Genomic DNA, 10,239 nt, shown 5'->3' with positions numbered 1-10,239 from the left:
ATCATTTTATGATATGTGATGTTTTTGTTTGTTTTTAATTTGCACATAAATTTTATCGTAATTTTAGTGTCAAACTATGATATTGATATTAATATACATTCATTCATGGAAACATATGAATTGAAATTTATTGAAAGCTAAAATATAATTTATAAATGCATAACTATTTTGGGGTTTGTCCAATAATTTTAAACTTTTGCCCACTTGGGGTGTATCAGAATGAATTGAAAAATGTACTTTTTTTTAGACAAGATGGTTATGGAATAACTATTGTGTATCACAAACATATATGAAAAAGTACGTGTCTATCAACTTTCAACCCTCTAATCATTAGCACAAAAACATTTTAAATAAGACGCACTTTTAAATTCATCATTAATTTTGATATCAACTTTAATTAGCTTCCAAAAAGGAATAATTTCCAATTCTTTTAAGTCTTTCTTAAACATTTTATCATCATGATTTGATATCTCAAATGATCACACTGAGTACAATTTTATACACTTCAATAACAATAAGAAATAGTATGGTAGAAGGATTCATATATTTCTTTCTACCATAGAATACTTTTGACAGACGGACTCAATAGATGAAAGGTGGAGGTGATGCATTCTCCATTTCTTCTTCACTACTCATACAGGTTTTGACGGAGGGAAATCAATTATATTTGAAGTAATAATCAATAATTGGGTTGTGATGTCATCCAACAGTTGTTTGATAGGAGCAAGCATAAGTGGTGCATAATTGAAAGGTATGCAAAAGGAAAAGATAGGAGAGAGAAATAGAAAGAGAGAGGAAAAAAAGGCTTTTTGTTACTGAAATCTAAGAAACTGATTAAAGTGAATGATCGAAAAAGCAAAGAAAGTGAAAGAAAAGAGAAAAGAAAGGTACACAAGTATGCTTCTTTCTTCTCCATTGCATGCAAAACCATGACAATATAACTCATCATTACTCCCACTCTCTTCATCATCTCCAATCCCTAAGAACATCAATTTTTTTTTCTTACTTTTGTCGGAGTCACCCATTTTCTCTTGTTGTTCGAACTATTCTCTGATATGTTACGAACCTAATCAATGTTTAGAAAATTTTCTCTTACTTACATCAAATTCACCCATTATGGCGTCTTGGATCTACTATGGCTTATCTGAGTTTTTGAGTGAACCAACTTTTCTGTTATTTAGACTTAGCTAACTTACAGTACCTTGAACGTGAGTTATCGATATTCTGGATCTGGGGAGGCACTACCTCATCATAAATCATCACGAAGGACAATAGATCATGATCTCTTTGAATATCATCTATATATAAGGTTAACTGGCGACCATTCCACAAGACCATAAAGTTAAATTGAATTTGGGGGAGTGATCCCATGTGTTGGACAACGATTGAATTTACATGTGTGGTCCCTCACTCCTTCTATGGAAGAGTTTACGGAATAACGACCCTGTTTAGAAGGTCTCCTCCATTTTCACACACAATAGGGACACTAAGTCACATCGACACACTATCTTATATGACTAATCTTGGTGAAGCTTGAGGATATGAATTTATGAATGCCTATCGCTCTAAGGGCGTTATTAGGTCTCATCTACGACATTAAAATAGTGCTAATATTGTATCCTATCTGCCTCGTGATACCATTCACTACTACTATAGGCATAGTAATTTATTTGTCTTTTATGAGTGCCATGAGGTTAACTCTAGGTTTTCACGTGTCTTCATAGTTTTAAATCTTGGACTTTCATTTTTAAGGCTTTCTTGGCTAGCTCTCGAGACTAATGTAGTTTTGGGAGCACAAAGGTTCTATTATTTGATTGTCTCTCACAATCCTCGGTCCATTGAACGCATCTTGACCTGGGTCACCATGAAAATATTCTAGCTCTGGCACCCTATTATTTTTTCTTAGTCTATCTAGACAGGGAGATAATTCAATCAATCCCTTAATCATTGTTCTTAAGCTCCTACCAGAGTTCTTGCTCACCAGACAATCATCTTATATTGCATAAAGTTCTATGTTCTCATTTTAACCCTCGGTAAACAACACATGCATCATGCTCGTAATTTAGTTCTTTCAATACCTTAATTATGCATTCTCTAGCTATATTAGGCCGTTCATAGTTTTATACTAGCATATCCTAATCATGCAATTTCTAACCATATATAGACGTGGTACTAATTTAGGTGGGAACAAGAGAAGAGAGCTTTCCTATCTCCAGACCATATTTAGCTAATAGGGACAAATTTCTCTCCACTCCTTCCCCATTTTTACATTTAAACGATGATTCCTCCTTTCGTTTGGGCCAGGACCTGAGTCTCGGCAGTTAAATAGACATTTCTATCCCTAATTGCATTCATTGTGTACAACTATGAAATTTATTACGATCGTACAATTAACACACTTGATCTCTTACGAACAATAGTAAAAGATGCATGTGAGTATCTTGTACCAAGAAGGGAAAAAAAAAGAGAGAATATTTTGTCAAAAGATATGTTCATGTAGGGACCCGTTGCTACCCATATCTGATTTCGTGTGTTAAATTTTAGGGTTATGGGGATTGGTTCTAGCTATCACAATATATTTTTGTGTATCCAATTGTATCAATTATTTCTCTAATTTTGGGAAATTAGCTGCCTTATATTACTATATTTATCACACAATGTATATAAAACCCTCTTCCATATAAAGAACAATTCAAGGAAAATCACATCAAATTATTCATCTTTTTATGCATTCACTTTAGAGAATTAATCCAATTAAATTGAATAAATTGTGTTTGATTTTTTTTTTATTTTTATAATTAAATAGTACATTTTTACTATATATTTTGATTAAATAGCTACTTTGGATAGGAGTGTTCGTGTGTTTGGTTGGGTCAGGTTTCGACATGTTTTTAGATCAAACCTAATTGTTTGGGTCGTATCTTTTTTCAACAAAAACACTTATTAAATAATGAATCTAACCCGACCCAAATAATTGTATAACCCAATCCAAATCGTAGAGATTATTAAGTTGGGTTGATCGGATTTTTAAACCCCTAACTTTGGAGAGTCCACGGTAATGATATAAGGAGAATGGGGACAGATTTTCATTCAAACTACACACTCAAATTAGTCAACCTTGATGTAGAATTCTTGGTTTTACTTAAAGATTATATTTAGGGTAAATATATGAAGCAAACAAATTATGTCCCACTTTTAAATATTTCTTTTGTACCATCATTCAATCTCTTACAAAATAAACTTCATATTCTCTCTCTAATTTTCTCTCTCTTCATGCATATATATATACATAAACAAATATGCATTATGAGGTGATGGGTGGCTTAGATCCCTCCAAACATTTGCATGCATAATATTGGAATCTAAAAACAAAAACTAAAGGTATGAATTTAGAAGATGAGCAATAATGTTGTTGAAGATAATTTAGAAGAGAGAGAGAGAGAGAGAGAGAGCGTGTATAATGGGCCAAAGTTCTCAGAAATATTGTCGGACTCTCCTATTAACGCAAACCCCATCACCCTGCGCTCCTTCTTTGTCTCTCACTGCTTTACTGTCTGGACATACCACCAGAGACCTCATCATCCATCCACAAGACTTGCTGACACAGGCCACCCAATATTTCAGTTTGCTTGCCTCTCTCTTAACATGCTATCACTCATATTCCAAACATATTCCTACGTCAATCAATTTGAAAAGAATCAAAAAAAAAAAATTCGGAGATCACTTTCAAATGAGAGCGATCTTGAAGATATAATAGATACGAAAGATTTAAAATAATTGAAAGTTACTCTACATACCAATAAGGTGCACTCCAAAATCAATTGTGGTGTTTTACTTTGAGAATTCATACGTTGGGTGACTTCTTGATTTTTTTTTCTAGAAAACATTGAGGACAGAGAAAGTACTTGTGTTGGTTTGTGGGGATAGTTTTCCCTTTCACAAGTGAGGAGTAAGTGAAGGGACCATGTCACAGGAGAATATTAAGGTCATTAGATACCAAATTTGAATTCCCAATCTTAATACAAATCTTAGACATGCATAGTTAAGATAGTTATTCTAAAATAAATATCATCCAATTCAAGATCATAAATGATCTAAATAAGGAAGAAAATCAAAATTTATAAGATATTATACATAAACTAAAAGGAGTCTTTCTCAACCATGCAACCCTAATTGAGTATGGGCAAATCTTTCTCTTTGATAGGGATTTAGAGGCTCACCTAACATAGTAGGTATATATATACACGCTACCTCATATGATTTTCTATAATCTTTTAAATTAACGAGAAGTGTGAGATCCCACATCGAGGGAAGAGGAGAAGGAGTGTCAGTGATGTGCTTGAGCTATTACAAATGGTATCAGAGTCAGACACCGTGCAGTGTCGCAGCAAGGACGTTGGGCCCCAAAAGAGGGTAGATTGTGAGATCCCACATCGATTAAAGAAAGAGACGAATGCTAGTTAAGCCCACGAGAAATCATGGGACCATAATCAAGACGTATAAGATGTTTGGTGATGTGGTTGGTGCTGTTGGGTTACAAATAGACCCATCAGTGGAGGATGTTGAATTGTGAAGGCCAAAAGAGGGAGGTGTGTGGGTTTGAGCTGTGAGAAAACAGTGTATTTTTTAGGGTTTGAAATTGACATGACAATGGAAATTGCTGAGCTTAACGTGCTTTGTTTCTCAGCTGCTCTGTGTTGTTGTCGTGAAAAATGTATTGTCCAATTGTCTCAATTTGTCCACTTTTTTTTTTGAAGAAAACCAAATTTTTTACTTCACAAAAGTAGAAATGTTAGACTTCAAACTATATTGTTGGGATTTTCTTAGGATTCTTTTTGTATTGTGTTTCTTAGTTTCTAGTTTTTTATTTCATTTTCTTTAATAAATAAATTAAAAAAAAAAAAAAAAACATAGTCGTGTTTCGTGTTTCGTATCCGTTCTTTCTTTCTTGTTCTTTTTTTATTCCTTTTTTAACCATTAATAATAAAGAAAAGAAATATATTGTGATGTCCCACATTCGTTGAGGAAGAGAACAAAACACCCTTTGTAAGGGTGTGGAAACCTTTTCCGAGCAAACGTGTTTTAAAGCCTTGAGGGGAAGCTCAAAATGGAAAGCCGAAAGAGAACAATATCTACTGGAGGTGGGTGTTAAATATATTTTTCGTTTTGTATTTGAGACAATGGGGAAAACCAATGGGGAAGCTCAAAATGGAAAACCAATGTGTGATCTCATAACCTTATACGTCTCACGATTTTAAAACGCATCTGCTAAGGAGAAGTTTCCACTCTTATAAGAAATGTTTCGTTCCATTCTCCATGAATCTCACAATCCAACTCCCTTGGAGCCCTAGCGTCCTCGTTGGCACACCACTTAGTGTCCTGCTCGGATATCATTTGGAACAGCTCAAACCGACCGCTAGTATATATTACTCAGTTTGACTCGTTACATATCGTCGTCAGTCTCGTAATTTTAAAACGTGTCGGCTAGGGAGAGATTTTCACACTCGAATGTTTAGTTTCCCTCTTCAACCGACGTGAGATCTCACAATATCAAACCCACATTTAAACAAAGATATTAACATTGACGTGTGGAAGCCGAATAGTAAAAATAACATTCAAATTTCTAATCATCTTATTAAATACATTTTAAGGTCCACCAAGTTGTTGTCTCTCTTCTAAGGTTCTCCATATAATATTTCCAAAACAGAAGCAACCTAGAGAATGTCACATTCGCGTCATCTCAATCACAGAGCTAATAAATTTGGCAAAAGGAATTTGGGTGAGCTGCAAACAAGGATATTAAAAGATCTAAAGGAGTATCTAAGCAATCTGTAAAAGTGATGAACAAACCTCACATCAATCTCTCAATCAACCCCATCATCATTACTTCTCCCATAAACCCTAAATTATTGTACTTTCAACTCAAATTTTTGCATACAAAAACCCACAAAAGAGCTGCAAAATTAAGAAAACACTTATCCCAACACAACCAACCTTTGAGAATATCCATTCTTTTTTCTTGTCATTAATTTATGAAGTTTATGTAAATGTGGGTTTGAAAATTAGGAAGTGAAATGTTAGAAGGCTGTAATGTAAAGATTCCAAAAGAATATATTCACATCATTGTAAGGTCAGAAAGTGTAGATAATATAACAAAATTATTGACCTTTGGGTGAAGGGATACCCTATAATGTTTTCAGACAGAGGAAAAAAAAAAAAAAAAAAAAAAAGGCACCTACCCTTAATTGCTTGGGCTATAGCTCCATTGGGGAGACAATGACTCATATTTCAGGGCTGTTAACAGTGCTCAACTTGGTATGTCGTTTTGTGTCTTCTTTATTCTTTTGTATATACCAACTTTATTCAATACAAATAGCTCAATTATTATTATGTTGAAAAATTATACTATTGGGTAAAAAAAATAGAGATTTCATAATTGATTCCCTTATGAAAATTAGAAATTTAATTGATACAATTCGGTATAAAAATTGAAGAAGCTAGCATAAAAAGAATCAAAATATATCGAAGTAACAACCTAATTCGTATTAATATTGTCTGTTTTTACTCGTTACAAAACAATTTTAAAATGAGTTTACTAGAGACATGTTTCTGCCCCCTTATAAGAAATGTTTTTTTCCCCTCTTCAATCGATATGGTATCTCACACAGCGTCCTCGCCAGCACACGCCTTGGTGTTTGATTCTGATACCATTTGTAACAATTCAAGCCTACCACTAGTAGTTATTGTTCGCTTTGGCCCGTTACGTATTGCTGTCAGTCTCACAATTTTTGTAACAATTCAAGCCCACCACTAGTAGCTATTGTTTACTTTGGCCGTTATGTATTACTGTCAGTGTCACAGTTTTAAAACGCGTCTACTAAGGAGAAGTTTCCACATTCTAATAAAAAATACTTTATTTCCTCTCGACCGACGTCGAGTCTCCGGTTAAATAGAAAATTGGTTTGCAAGAAGTTTTGGAGCAAATTAGGAAGAGGGTTATGGGCCCAAACATTTGGGTGTTCCTTTATACAATACGTTAGTGGTTTGGAAGTGAGTAATACTGTTGGAAATTCTTGTGATATATATGCCAAACAAGAAAAGAAGAGGAAAGGAGGTTTTATGTCGTGAATAATGAAGCCAGTTTTTCTTATTTTGTGTCATCTTTGTCGATCAAAAGGTTCTTCAATACCAAACAGTACGGTTTGTTTTTCCCCAAATGAGGGAGGGACCGTGACATGAGTGGTTTTAGAATTTTATGATATGGTTCTTCGACACCAAACAATATGGTTCTTTTCCCCAGATTGGGAGGACCAACCAACATGAGTGGATTCAGAAATTTGTCTATAAACCAGTCCACCTCCACGTAAGGGTAATTTGTATTTGGCTTCCAATTCTTGAATTTTAGAATTTAAATTCACATATCGTCAAATTAGGATGATTGAATTAGTCCAACCAGTTAATAAACAACATGTTTTGTCTCACTTACATGTATTTTAGAAAAATTTAAGGATGTCACCCAACATTAAAATGCTCCAAGTAAAACACATTTAATTATAAAATTTCTATGATTAAAGCGTCGAAAAAGAACGTACTCCTTGTTTCTCATGATTACTCTCATTTGAATGTGGTTTAGGTTTATTCATGTACTTCTATTTTGCTCAGGTGTCACAAAAGTCGTTCTAGTCTGAGGAGAGTGACCCTATGTGCTAGTTAGTTAGTATGTCTTCCTACGTGGTACCACGCCCCCTCTCATAATGGGTATTTGGAGTACAATGGCCTTGTTAGGAGTATCCTAGTCTTTTTCCATAAGGTAAGGGCACTCGTTCACCTCAACGTGCTACACTATCTTGTCTAAGCCTGACTCAATGGTATTTATACTCTTAACGCTTAGGTGTTACTAACATTGAGGGCAAATTGGAGAAGATAGCGTGTGAAGACTCTGGTGAAACAGTTATACTACTAATTGCCTGATTGGCTACTTTAATCATTCTTGGATGTTGTAGAGGTCTACTAGGTTCTTAAAGTCATCTAAACGGTTTAAATCTCATATCGCATTTTCTGGACACTCGAGACTAGCTTCTTGGGCTAATCTAATCTTTAGGTGCACTCAAGTCTAAACCTCTGATCTCCGCTCAAGATCGTAGGGTACTCGATCCACTAGAAATGTACTGAACTAGGTCAACGTGTAAGCCTCTCTAGCTCTAGTACCTTAATATTAACTTGGTTCACTCATTAATGTTTTGTTTGGGAGATACTCACTTAACGCGGACTTTTAACTCTAGGGTAGTATATTTTGATTCTTCGAGTCTTTCTTAGTCTGGTAGCACTAAGATCTAGACCCTTTGATCGTCACTCACGTTCGTAAAGTGCTCAGTCTACTAGAGGCATCCTAACCCAAGTCATCGTATAGTTGACTTAACTCTAGCACCCTAGTCCTAATTCAGTGCTGGTAAACACGCTTTACAGGAAGAATCTGCAATCAATCATCTAAAGCTAAACATATTATACCATGCATTCATACAAGCTTAATGGGGAGATAACATCAATCAGTTGCCCGGAGCACAATTCACAATATTCCATTCTCTATCTAACACAACGAAAAACATTTAAGTCGACAAGAATCTTAAATTCTAATCATAAGAGCATTTCAGTAATTTTCTAAGACATACATGATATTCTCATCCAAAAAATGAGCTTTCGTAGCCCTAAACATGCATATTCTAACTACCTAAAGTAAGATATGCTTGCATACTAGCACGTCCTACCGATCCTTAGTGTAAAGCCCCAAGTTCTAGGCCCAAGGCCCAATGCTAAAAAAAAAAAAAACCAAAAAACCCTCGAACTCAACGACATATAGCCAAACCCACAGCTAGCTACCCACCTCAAAGAGCACGAAGCCCCAACCGTTCACAAACCCTAATCGTCGTCTTTTCTTCCTCTTCATCATCTTCTTCTTCGTTAAACTGCCGCCGCCGCAACTACCGTTTGGAGGAGTAAATATCGAGCTTTCATTTGACATTTTCTTTGAGTTCAATCTTGATCTTGAATGGACCATACCCTTAGTTTACCTCAAAATGTCCATATAGTAAACGAGGTACAATGTGCCAACCAACAAAGTTACAATGTTGTTTCCTTTCTGGATAGTCGGAATTGGACACAACCTCTACGTTGTAAGAAGATGAGAAATAAAACCTGATGAATTTTGGGAATCATTGTATCGTGTCAAGTTGGGTTGGCTAAACTTGAGTGTTAAACGTAAGAACGATATAAGTCAGAGTTGGATCAATATCTCTAGGGTGATTAGAAGGAAGGTTATTCAGATAAGGGACCTTTCTATTGAAACTTAAAGATAAGAGACTTTTCTATTGAAACTTCACTGTTTTATTTTTTCTAAAGGGTTGAATATATTTGCTATTGTATGGTTGGGTGTTGTGTGATACAATGTATGTTGACTATATAAATAAATGTTTTGAGACCTATTGCATGCATAATTGTGTTTGATGATTGAGAATATGTTTGATGAGAGTCGTGTGACATGATGCATGTTTGCTCACGAAAATAAATGTTCTAGGACCTAATGCATGCATATTATATTTGATAATTAAGGAAGTTGTGGTAAGAGTTACACCGTATAAATCGAGTAATCAACCACTAATGATCGCCCTGAAAGATGAGTCGGTAATGAAGCAAGTTGAGAATTTTATGTTTTCATTGATAGACGTTTCCTCCGTTGTTTATAGACTTAAATTGTGGGAGAGGAGACCTAGATTATGGGAAGTAGGGAGTAAAACTGCGTTAAATTTTGGTTTTAAGTTTTTACGTTGTGGAATAAATTATTTAGTTTGCATGTGTTTTAAACTTTCTTTAAGTGGTACACCGCACATGAATTTAAGAAATTAATTCTTTTGCATATTTTTAATTTATTTTAAAACGGTTAAATTGCATTTCTTTGTAACTGCTTTGACCGCTGTGTACGAAAAGTCAGGTCGTTACAATTATAAGTATTACTTAAAGTCCAAATGACTACTTACATAGATGACACGTACCTTTTCGACCTAGTTTCTTTCATGTATTAAGGAGCTCTAATTTTTTTTATAGGTCCTAATTCAAGTCTTAATAAAGTCAGTATCGAAATTGGAACAAAAAACGTACATACAAAGGTCGAATGGGCAAAAATTCACACCTCATGCGCGCAACCTAGCACAATTGCACTCTGTCAAGACTCGCAACGCTATTCTG

The sequence above is a fragment of the Cucurbita pepo genome, chromosome LG11, assembly GCF_002806865.2.
Source record: "Cucurbita pepo subsp. pepo cultivar mu-cu-16 chromosome LG11, ASM280686v2, whole genome shotgun sequence".
Lineage (NCBI taxonomy): Eukaryota > Viridiplantae > Streptophyta > Magnoliopsida > Cucurbitales > Cucurbitaceae > Cucurbita > Cucurbita pepo.
The sequence above is the reverse complement of the archived record's forward strand: the minus strand, read 5'-3'. Positions refer to the sequence as shown.